Genomic DNA, 12,176 nt, shown 5'->3' on the forward strand with positions numbered 1-12,176 from the left:
CAGTTTGACGCCATATGTTGAATTTGACGCTTTGTAGCCTTCGAGCTCTTTTCTGATTTTTGAGGACTTTGCTTGATTGATTTCACGAATCTAATCATATACATTGTATATAAACCTCATAGGCAAGCTATCTATGGAGTCAGAACCAAATTGTGGCATCTGCCAAAAACTAGCTTTTCTACTGGGGACCCCCTCGACCCCTACCAAGCGGTCAACTGATGATATAGAAAAGTTATATTATGTTAGGGCATGCTACAGTTCAAATCTCATCTGATTTGATCGAGCTGACTGGCCACTATGGTCAGTTTTTGGTCGTAGGTCCTCGTGCACTGCTCGGATTCTAGGATTTTTTCTAGAGGTTTAAACTAGCTACCAGCCATACAAAATGGATCATTGATGAGTAAATAACGTACCCCTCACGTCTCGTGTGAGATGGCGCTGAAAACGGACAACTGTAGACTCCGGAAAGTACGCGCGAAAGAGGTCGAAAAGCTCTCTCTGCAAAGGTAACAAGTGGCAATGAGGTGGTTTTAGCCTACCTGGGATATCTATAACCGGACTTCTCGAACCATTTTTCCCCAGATTCCACTATTAGTCCTATTAGGCCGTGAAATCTATGTTAGACTCAAAAATTTTCCCGATCGGATTCCTGAATTTTGCAAAAGTAGGTCTGGCCGCCTAATTTAGGCTTCCCGCTTCCATCTTCCAATTCCATTGAAATTTTTTGTGCTTGTCCATGTCTTTCGGATCACCACCATGTCTTTCATTTTTCCATATGAGCTCTTTTGCTATTTATTATTAATTTTTGACCTATTTATTAAAAAAAAACAAAAAAAACAAAATGTGCTAAAAAAGCAAAGTGAAAATTCTATAATTAAGAAAATCCATTGAAAGACACCGCTTTATTGTTTTTTGTTGGATTTCTCCATTTTTAAGTCTCAACATCAAGAAAAATGATGAAAAATAGCCAAAAAGGACTATTTTTGATGATTTTCTGATATTATATACACTATTTACACTCATGGGGAAGATATTATCAGTGGATTTTCCCTTGATGATGAATTATAAGGCAATTATTAGGTAATTTTGTAAGAAACCACACATTAACATCGCACTTTTTCCTCCCTCTTCAAACATTGCCCTTAATTACTTAGTGCCCTTCCACTCCTCCTAGATGGCGTACTCCGGGACCACTGTGTGCATGGGTTGAACAATCGTGTCTTATGAATAGCCATGGTTGGCTCTACCATGGTTTGAAGATTACTGTAATTCAAACCACTATGCCGTGCAAGAGCTGGGTCTTGAGTAATTAACTCAAGGGTTTCTGATGTCGAGGCTTTCTGATGCTGTCTTCCAAAGAGCAAATCCTATAGCTTGTGTGCTCTCTGTTTGATTGTACAATCAGGATGCTTCAGCACGCTGATTGTCTGAGCTTTTGGTAGCACTTTTGACTGTTGTCGAGCTTTTTCTTGCCATTGGTAGGTTGGTGTGCTTGGTGTGGAATGGTGTGATGGAGTATTCTGGGACTTAACTCTCCATTTGCTTGATTGGTTTTACAGTTTGTGGAGAAGATAAGTGCTCCTTTTTCTGCCAAATCCATTTCAAGTTAGGTTCCTTGCTCGGAGAATCTCGTCTCTGTGTTTTCACCCTTGGAAACTTCTTTGGTTTTGTCGGTGATGTTTTGGGCACCCAAATTTGAATCGGCTTATCCTTAAGCTGTTCTTTTGATACCAAGATTTTCTTGACTCCTTGCATACTAGTTGTAGAATTTTCTTATCGAGAGGATGGAGAAGATTGATTGCTTCATGGTTTGTTCTGCTGATTACTTCCTTTCCATTCCTCCTTGCTTGGTGCAATTGGAACAATGAGTTGCCCACCTTTAGGTGATAGCTTGAGCTGATTTGTATCCCAATCTGGTACTGCCTTGTATGTCCGCATCCAGGGAATTCCAAGAATCATCGTCTCATTCATGTGTTCATCTGGTAAGCATACAAACTGATGAGGCCATCAACATCCATGTACTATCACGTTCAAGTTGACTACTCCCAATGTTGGTGTTGCCTTCTTGTTGCATCCTTTGATTGTCGCTATTCCTGCTGTCAATGATTGAGTTGTTGCTTTCTTGTACATCTAATAAATTGATTACATTTACTCTAGCTCCTGTATCGACCAAAGCATTTATGCTATGATTGTTGAGTTGTACCTTGATGCGCAGGTCCATTCCGTCTAACCATTCATCATCTGTTGACATTGCATCTTTAGGCAATTCCCATTGTCGGTCGTCTATTTCCAGAGTGTTGATTCTTGAGAGCAGCTTTCCGTTTGAGCACCCAAAGCCGAGCTTCCTCTTGAGCTTCATCAATAACTTGCTATCGTTTAATGCTCCTTTGCTTGGTTGCATGCATTCTTTTTAGAAATTCATTGGTTAGCGGAAAATTGTATTTCTTTAAATGTCATCCACTAATCCAATTAGCCATTGGTTCACCATCTTGGGTGGACAACTTTACTGCTGCACTTGGAGATACATCTTCAATGATAAACGGTCCATTTCCCTTTTTCTTAAACTTGGAAATGTGTTGCTTAAGGGAATAGACTAAAACTAAGTCCCCTTTCTTGAAGATTTTTGTTATCAGCAGATGGGAATCAAAAAGCTATTTTTGTTTCCGCTTTTGTGCATAGATGTGAGCTATGGCAGTTAGCCTTGGCTCATCTAGCTTTTTTTAATCTTCAAGTCTTTCAGAAAATTCATATTCAGTCCACTCAAGATTTTTAGCTACCCTTAATGTTGGCAATAGAAAATCTATTCGGAGTATGGCATCAACACCATAAATAAGGTTAAAGGGTGTAGCTTTTAAATTTGTTTTGAATGAAACCCAATAAGCCCATAGAGCTGCATGGAGATTCATTTCCCAGTCTGTTCTTCCTGAACTAACCACTTTAGTCAATACCGAGCTAAGAATTTTGTTTGTATGCTTAGCTTGTCCGTTTGCTTGTGGTAGTCCATATCTTGTGAATACATACTCATATAAGAATGTGGTAGTGGTTCTGGCATCATTCTTTTGAGCTGCTTTAGCTTCGGTCCACTTGGTCAAATAGTCCGTAGCTACAATGATATATTGAGCTTGAGTTCTATAAGCAGGTGGCTGTATTGGCCCAACAAAATCTATACCCCACTTTGCGAAATCTCTAGCCCCCATCATTGGTCTTAAGGGCATGCTATCTACACGTGTTGGAATTTTTACTCGTTGACAAGCATTACACCTTTGAACATATTCTTTGGCATCTGCAAATTTTTTTGGCCACCATATGCCTACCATTAAGATTGCTCTTGCGGTGGTCTCACTAGAAAACTGACCTCCAGCTAATTCAGCATGTGCTTGTTCTATAATCGGAATATACTCGTCTTCATTAGCACAAAGATGCAAATGTTGATCCTTACCTCTCCAATACAATTGGTTTCCAGTAAGAGCATAGTTTCTTCCTTCAGTTTCAATTTCTCTTTGACGTCGTTTACTCATATCCTCAGGAAATGTTCGGCTTGATAAGTAAGTAACTAGATAGTTACTCCACTTGGGAATAGGCGACATTTAAAACAATGTAACATGAGGTATGGGTGTTTGTTTTTGACATTGAGGACAATCCTTTACAAAAGATCGAACATCCCTCCTCATAGTTGGCCAAAATACTACAAGTCTCAAGATTATTTGCATAGTTTGATCTTTCGCAAAGTGAAGTCCTACTATGGTAATATGTGCTTGACTTAGGTACTGGTTTTTCTCTTCAGGATTAATGCATAAGAGCAATATTCCATCTCAATTTATTTGTATAGAGTACCAGCTAGTAATTGATACATAGTTGATTGCTTGATTAATCCAATTGTAATAGGAAGTGGTATTTGTGAATCCACTTGAGCTATGGTCATCAATGATACCATGTTTTCCGACCATCGAGGTATCATTTCCACGGAGAACAAATCATCATCTACCCCTTTAAGTGATTCTCCTGAAATAATCCTTGACAAATGATATGCTCTTTGATGTGTAGTGCCCTTTTTAACAACCATATTGAAATCAATTCCAGAAGAATGATGAACCATCTCACTATTCTTCCTGTGTTGCATGGCTTGTTGACCAAATACAACAAGGCTTGGTGGTCTACAAAGAACACAAACTTGTTGGCTAATAGGTTTAAATGTCTATACTTTTTAATGGCATAGATCATTCCTAACCCTTCTCTTTCAGTGGCAGTGTAATTATTTTCTGCCATGTTCAACTGTTGGCTAGCATAAGAAATAGGAAAGTAAATTTTTCCGTCTCTTGGTTGAGCTAGTATAGAACCGATAGCTAAAATTGGAAGCATCTACATGTATGTGGAATATCTTATTCCAATCTAGTGCTTTCAATATTGGAGCTGAGGTGAGAGCTTATTTAAGCTTCATGAAGGATTCTTCACATGCCTCGGTCCATTCAAAGTGTGTAATCAAGCTATACATGGGTTTTGCAATTATAGCGTACATGTAAATGAGCCGTCTGTAATATCCACAATGTCCCATGAAGGCTTGGGACCCCTTGACTGTTGTTGGTCTAAGCAAATCAACAATAACATGAATTTTTTCAATATCAATAGCTATGCCATTTTTAGACACTATGTGTCCAATAATGTTTCCTTGTCTACCCATGAATGTGCACTTTTAAGGGTTTAGGAAAATCCTATAAAGTTTACATTTTTTGAATACCTTTTTGAGGTGTTCAAAATGATCATCTCAGATTGATGAAAGTACACATAGATCATCCATATACACTTCCAAGAATTTCCTAAGATATTCTTTAAAAGCATGGCTCATTGATCTTTGAAATGTGGCAAGAGCATTAGTTAACCCAAAGGGCATAACCGGATAGGCAAAAATACGCCATTCCGTTTCAAAAGTAGTTTTATGCTGATCTTTTGGGTCAATTAAAAGTTGACTGTATCCTGAAAAGCCATCTAAGAAACTGTAAGCTTCTTTTGCTGCAACTCATTCTAACACATTCTCAGTGATTGGAAGAGGAAAGTTGTCTCTAATGGTAGGTGCATTCACTTTTTTGAGATTGACACACACTCGTAATTTTTCATTCTTCTTGGGTACTACCACAATTGGAGACACCCAATCTGTGTGTTCAATTTTGTAAATGAATTTGTCTTACTTTAATTTCTCAATCTCTTCTTTGATTTTCTTGGCAAATGTTTCATTATATATGTATGGCCTTTGTCTACTTGGTTTTGCATCATCTCTCATGGATATGGTATGTTGACAAATTTTTGGATCAACACCCTTGAGATCCTTGTAAGACCAAGCGAAGATATCTCGGTATTCTTTTAGCAAGCTTAGAAAAATCTCTTCTTCTTCCTTTGCTAGGTCATTTGCAATGTAGGCAGGCCTAGGTTCTTCCCCTGGTTCAGTCAAGTCTATCTTTTTTGCGTTCCCGGGCCCTTTGTAGGACTCACCCTATTTTTGTAATTCCCTAACAGGTTGATTTTTCGATCTTGGAGAGTATACTTTTTGTAATGGAATGAAACACTCATTACATCCTTACCATCCTTTTCTGTGGTTTCCATTTCGGTCGTATATATCTCCTTTAGAGCTTTTCTCAACTCTTGATACTTTTTTTTCCACTCAACTCGTGTCATGGTTGGCTCCTTGTCCTGTTTGTTCGGCTTTGCTTGAGTATCCTTCCTTGTTTTTCTCGATATTTTTGACATTTCTAGATTTTTTTTTGAAGGATTTCTACCAGTGATTTTGTCCTTGACACAATCATGTGCATCTATCTGCATCAAGGATTGTGTTCTACTGGAGACTGATGGCATAGGTCTTTTTTTTACGTTTTTGGTGTCTCTTTTACATCTATACCATTTTTGTCGTCTCGATTTCTGGTTAGGAAAGTCAAAAAAAATTTCCTCCCCTCCTTTCAAGAGTAGCTTAGCTCTCACATTTTCTTTTTCTGACCCCGAATCTTCTGAGGTAGCTGAGTGTTCGTCTAACTCATATGTTGCATCGTAGTAGAGGTCTGAAAAGACTTGTTGGGCTTTCATCATGTCCTTGGGTTCCTCATTTTCATCTTCAATGTTAAGGGTTGAAATCATTTGGATGGGAATTATGTCGTAGCCGTCCTCATTGCAAAATTCAGTAGGCATAGACGTATTCACACATACATCCATTGTCGCTAAAATTTGAGTCCACTCAAATGGCTCAAACAAATGTTCCAAAAAGGGTTCAGGTACATAGGCTTTGTCTGTGCAATCCCTTTCTAAGATACATTCTTCTCGTTTTAAGCTCCACACATCCAAATAGAAGTGTCTTTGTTTAACCAAGATGGAACCTTAGTTTCATTCGAAGAGACTGAATTGAAGTCTTGTATGGGCGTTTTCATGACATCTCTATAAGTGTGATCTTTTAGATTTACCCTTGTTATAGATCCCACTTGCTTCAAGTACAAATAATTGTTTCCCAATCTTGGATAAGCCGTACCTTTCGCATGAAAGGTCTTCCCAATATGATTTCGTAATTGAGTTTTTTCCCAAAGTCTACTATGGAAAAAATGTGTTGATATTCAATCCCACAGGAATTGACTATCACATTTTCAAGAAGCCCTAATGGTCTTTCAATGTGTTCGTCAACCAATTTCAATTTCATTCGAGTTTGTCTAATGGTTGGTTGTCCCCAAGATTCCCATACTGCTTTCATGGCTATGGCTATGCCTGCTCCACTATCCATTATTTCCATGGTTTCAATGTCATTATATTTCACTGGAAGGGTGGTGTTTCTTTCTTCCCCTTTGTATTATTCTCCGACTTTGTTCATTGGAACAAATCGAATCTCTTTGTTGTCCATTTTGTGCTTCAATTTTCCCAATTTTTTTGCGATCAGCCCCGTTATCCTCCCCTTCTCTAGGATTTTTTGTAGGTCATTCCATAAATATGGTCTAATTTTTAGCAGTTCTCCCAAAGTAAGAGTGCATTTGATGGGTGTAGACATGATTGAATGAATGTTTTCTACTTCTAGGGTCTGTTCAACTCTTTTTACTTGAGTGGTGTTACACACTATGGATTCATCTTCATTATCTCCTAAGTAAGAGGGTAATGTTTTCAAGGTCAATGGTTTAGACATTCTTGAAGCTTCAGATCTGCAATCCCCGTACAAGGATTGTACATCCATGTTCATATCAGGAGGTAGGTTGTCCAACCAAACTTCCTCTATAGGACCTGACTTTAGAGTTAGGCTCCCATTGTTGATCCCTCTCACTTTTTCCCATAAGTGTCCTGGCTAGTCTTCCTCCACAAATGGAATTCCGTCTAAGGTATCTTCGTTGTCCGGCACTATAAGTTTTGGTTCTTTCGTTTAAAGGTGGGGTTTTACCACCACTTTGGGTTTTTCTTTAGTGTCTTTTTCCACAAGCTCTTCAGGTGTTGCTATACTTTTAAGCTTGGGTTTTTGTTTTTCCAGCATTTCTTACGTGATTCTTACTAATTTTTTATAAGCTTCAAGCTTAGCTGCCTCCATGTATGGAGAAGGATAGTTTTTCCATTTGTTTTCCATGTTTTGGTCTGCTTTAAGTCCCGTTGATAAGCTTCCAAGGCTGCATTGATAAGCTCAAAATTTTTATCAAATTGATCCTCAAGATTTCACAGTTGTGTCCTCCCTTTTTGCAAAATTGTATGCAATAATCTTCAACTGGCTTGAGGTTTTTGTCAAGCTCTGGCATTCATTTTTCCAATGATTATCTGCACCAAAGTTATGATAGTTTCTGGTTCTTGGCTTAATCATGGGTCTTACCATGGGATATCTGACACCTGGATTAGCTACATAATATATTGGTGCGAGCTTTGGTGGAGCATAAGTCACAGGTTCTTCCGTTGGTGGCGGATGTGAATTAGAAAAATCTCCCTCTACCATTACTGTAGATGGACTAGGCTCAGCATAGGGTGTAACAGGCACTAATGCTTGTTCATCTATGACTCCGTTGGAATGCATGTACTTTACAGGTACTGCATTATGTCCTAGATACGGAGATTGTTGACCCAACATGGGTTGAGGTCTTTCCATACCCATTGGTGGTCTTTGATCTTGGGCCATATTAGGCTGCTATCTGTACATGGGTTGTCCTTGTGACCTCATAGGCATGTACTGAACATTCCCATCATACTTTGATCGGAAGTAGCACTCGTGGGTCTCATGGTTGGTCCTTTTACCCTCCATTGCACACCATTTTTGTGGACTAATTGCTTGTCCCTGTTGAGGTATCCCTTGTCCTAGTCCCCTCATAGGTGATTTTTGCATGTTGTTCATCATGTCGTTCATCCTTTTGAGCATATCTTCTACGGCTAAAAGCGGTGTTGCAGCAGCTGTTCCTACTTGTGTTGGTTTAGTGGATGTTGTTCTTTGGCTTTGGTTATTCTTAGGAACATCTTCTTTGTTGAAAATATCACAATTGTCTACTAAGTCAATAGCATCTGGCACACACTCTTCCAGGGTTGTATTCTTCTTGCTATAAAGTATAGCATGAAGTTCTTTGTTTAGCAGTCCCTCTAGAAGCAAATATACACTTTGTTCTTTTGCAGGTATCTCTAGCCCTGGGCATCTGGCAATGTATTGTTTCATTAGAGTTGCACAATCCCTAATAGACTCACCATGTTTTGATCCCCGTTTTAGAACAAGGAGTTAAAAATCCTTGAGCTAATGTGTTTATGTCCATGATTGACCTTGGTGGAATGTTTTGGAACCATGTCAATGCTTTTCTCTCTAATGTCATTCCAAACCCCTCGAACTGAGTATGGAAATCGAATACACGTTCTGCTCTTAGCACTTGCTTAAAGCTTGCTAAGTGGTCATATGGATCCTCTGATCCAATGTATTTTCTGATCCATTTTTAAAAATCAACTGGTCTGATGCGTTTACTTGGTTCACAACTCCCGATCTCTTGGCAGTTGCTCCTGTTCCGAGTCCATCAAACCAGTCTATTAGAAATAGTGACTCATGTAGCCCTGGACTAGTCTTAGTGTCACCTGGTTTTCTTCGTGTGATGAGGTGGTTTATGGTTTCTCAACACTACTCTCAGATGATCTCTCATGGTGTTCATCTCTTGGAATTGTTTCTGTTCCTTGTCCCAATATCCAAACCCTTATGGAATACCCTTGGTGTTTGGTTTGCTCGACCTCCTCAGGAGTCATCATAACAAAGTTGTTAATATAACAATCCCTAAACAGGTAGGTTGGTAGGTTTCTGTTCCTTGTCCCAATATCCAAACCCTTATGGAATACCCTTGGTGTTTGGTTTGCTTGACCTCCTCAGGAGTCATCATAACAAAGTTGTTAATATAACAATCCCTAAACAGGTAGGTTGGTAGGTTTGCTGATCCCTTATCTTTGATCTTGAAGATATAAATGATCTTCATGGCCGTTACTTGTCCTAATTTGGCATGCAAAGTCCACAAAAGATCTTTTATGTTTTTGTCCTCCCAACAATAGACTCCGACCTAGGATTATTCATACCAAGCCATTTCAAAGGCTTCAAATCTACTTGATCATATCCCTCAAATTCTAAAGTTGGTGGTCCTTCTTTTGTTGACATATCTGGGATTATGGTGTTTACTTCTAACCCCCATTTGTCTATCATTGTACATATTGAGTGCTGTTTTTATCCATATACATTTTTTCCTGTTTGGTTGCCCCAATCTCTTCTTCAAACTCAATACCATGGTCATCAATGCGAATAGAATACTCTTCGTTAGGATCCAGGTAAACCTGAGCTCCATGGAAATTAATCTTATAAAAAGAGAGTATATGCTTATAGTGCATTGTCGTTCCGATTTCCAGGTAGGTCGAATAGGAAGACATTTCAGATGTTGAATCTAAAAAAGTGTCTGAGACTTCTTCAAGAATAGTGTGCAAGGAATTTCCTTGATTCACGCTTTCTTTGGTGGATACTCTACTAGAGGTTTCTCCGAGTATGCCCTGGTTTCCTAGTACACAACCAGATCTAAAGTTCATAAAGACTTGTGAAATCATGGATAGAGTGCTTACCTTTAGATTGACTTGTTGTCGATTTCTACTTGATTTGTTGCAACTTTTTGTCAAGCTACCAATTCCTTTTTTGCGACATGATTCCTGTACAAAATTGATAAAGTTAGCTTTTCTTTCACAAAGACTATATAATTTTTGCTGACTATTGTGATTGGTCTGTCTGTATCACTTCAAATCAAGCTATGGGAGTTAGCAAATGACTTTCAGATTCGACTTTGGAAAAAAATCAAAGGATTGATTTGCAACTTAGAAATTGAGTGAACATGTACCAATTTGGATCCGATTGAACCCAAAATTGCCTGGTGGCTTTGTATTATGCTGGTCTAACACTGTACAATTTCAAGTCAAAACTGGTGTCCTTGTGTAGCAGATGTAAATAATCACGATTATTTACTTTTGCCAATTTTTTACACTTTTTGGCTTGGTTTGGCAAGTATACAACCTGTTAAAGTCTCTGGACAAGTTTCAACAAGTTTGGACAAATTCAGTTCAAGTTTATCAACTGTTTTGTATCCGCAAACCCTGATTTCAAGAATCTGGCTTAAGTTTCACTTTTGTGATTCAAATTTCACCAAAATTGATTTGTGACATCTACTTGATATGCTTGACCTTGTGGTATACCCAAATTGGCAAATTTGTCAATTTTTGAAGCAAATGTAAATAATTATGATTATTTACTCCGATTATATTTTTACAAATTTTTGTCCCAACTTTGACACAGATTTGTTAAGCACCTCAAGTTAAGGTTCCTAGCCAAGTTTCATCAAGTTTTGGTCAAATGGTCATCAGTTTTCTGTCCGTAGACTAACTTTGCAAATTTGGTCACAATTTTCAATCCAATGATCCAAATGTCACTAAATTTAGTTTGTGGGCTTATTACAACATGGTATAGCTAGTGGTATGTTGACTTGGTCAAAAAAGTTGAAAAATGGGGCAGATGTAAATAATTGCGTTTATTTACTTCTGATAAATTTTTGCATCTTTTTGGTCAACTGAGCATGTACACATGTTTATCACATCAATATAAGCCTATGAATCAAATTTCATCAAGTTTGGACAAATTTTCCCCCAATTTACACTCAAGATTTAGAAAGTCAATACAAACTTTAGAGTTTTTTGCCAGTTTGGTGATCCAAATCTTTTCTGCCTTTACAGAAGTTGTTTGTACACATACAATGAGTCAATGGTATGAACCTTGGTCAAATCTGAGTTCAAAGATAATAATCACGATTATTAACTTCAGGCTTGAAATGAACCAATTTTTGCAAGGACAGTCCTTTTATGAGTTATTTTAAGCCTATGAATCAAGTCAAAACTTAATTTGACCTAAAATGTCAAGAAAAAGTAAATAATCTAAGTTTTGGTCAACTCTTGAAATTTTTACCTCAAAGTGTCCTTGAACTTACCCACCACTGGTTCAGACAACTTTTAAGCTTACTCTCCAGTCGGATTGAGTGGTTTGGAGTCTTTTCATGCTATTTCTAGCCATAGACATGAAATTTTGCAACTTCCAATAACAACTCACAATGATTCTTTCAGACAGAGCAATGTTCTGAAATCCACCTCGGATCCGTCTTACCCTACTCCTAGATCTCATGCAATGGCCTTGTGGAAAGTGCATTAAAAAGAGGATGGAGTCTAGGAGGGCATTTTTATTTTCCATGAGATTATGGAGGTGATTAACATTTGGACGAATAGATACATGCCATGTGTGCAAGAATGGTGGGTGTGTAAGAGAGGTGTAAGAGTGGTCAAAGGATGCACTTTTCCCTCCAACAAGGGGAGGAAAAAATTATGATTTTTGGCCTTCCATAAATCCTACATATGATCTCCGATTTGAGCAGAGATTATAGATCTAGAATCTACACGGCAAGATCTTTCCATAGATATGTTACATGATATTTTTTGCCCGCTAGATTTTAAATTTCATGTTGGGGGGAAATTTTGAATTCAAATAAACTAGCCATTTTACCTGTTTGAATTCAAAAGTTGTCCTTTGATTTCTTTCTTAATACTAAAGGTTTGAATCCCTTAGACTGCCAAATAAAGAGGCCCTCCTAGACTCCATTCTCTTCTTAATGGTCCACAAATACTCGTTTTCTTGTCTTTTATTGTTTTCT

This window comes from Adiantum capillus-veneris, chromosome 2 (genome assembly GCF_014529385.1).
Source record: "Adiantum capillus-veneris isolate H3 chromosome 2, ASM1452938v2, whole genome shotgun sequence".
Lineage (NCBI taxonomy): Eukaryota > Viridiplantae > Streptophyta > Polypodiopsida > Polypodiales > Pteridaceae > Adiantum > Adiantum capillus-veneris.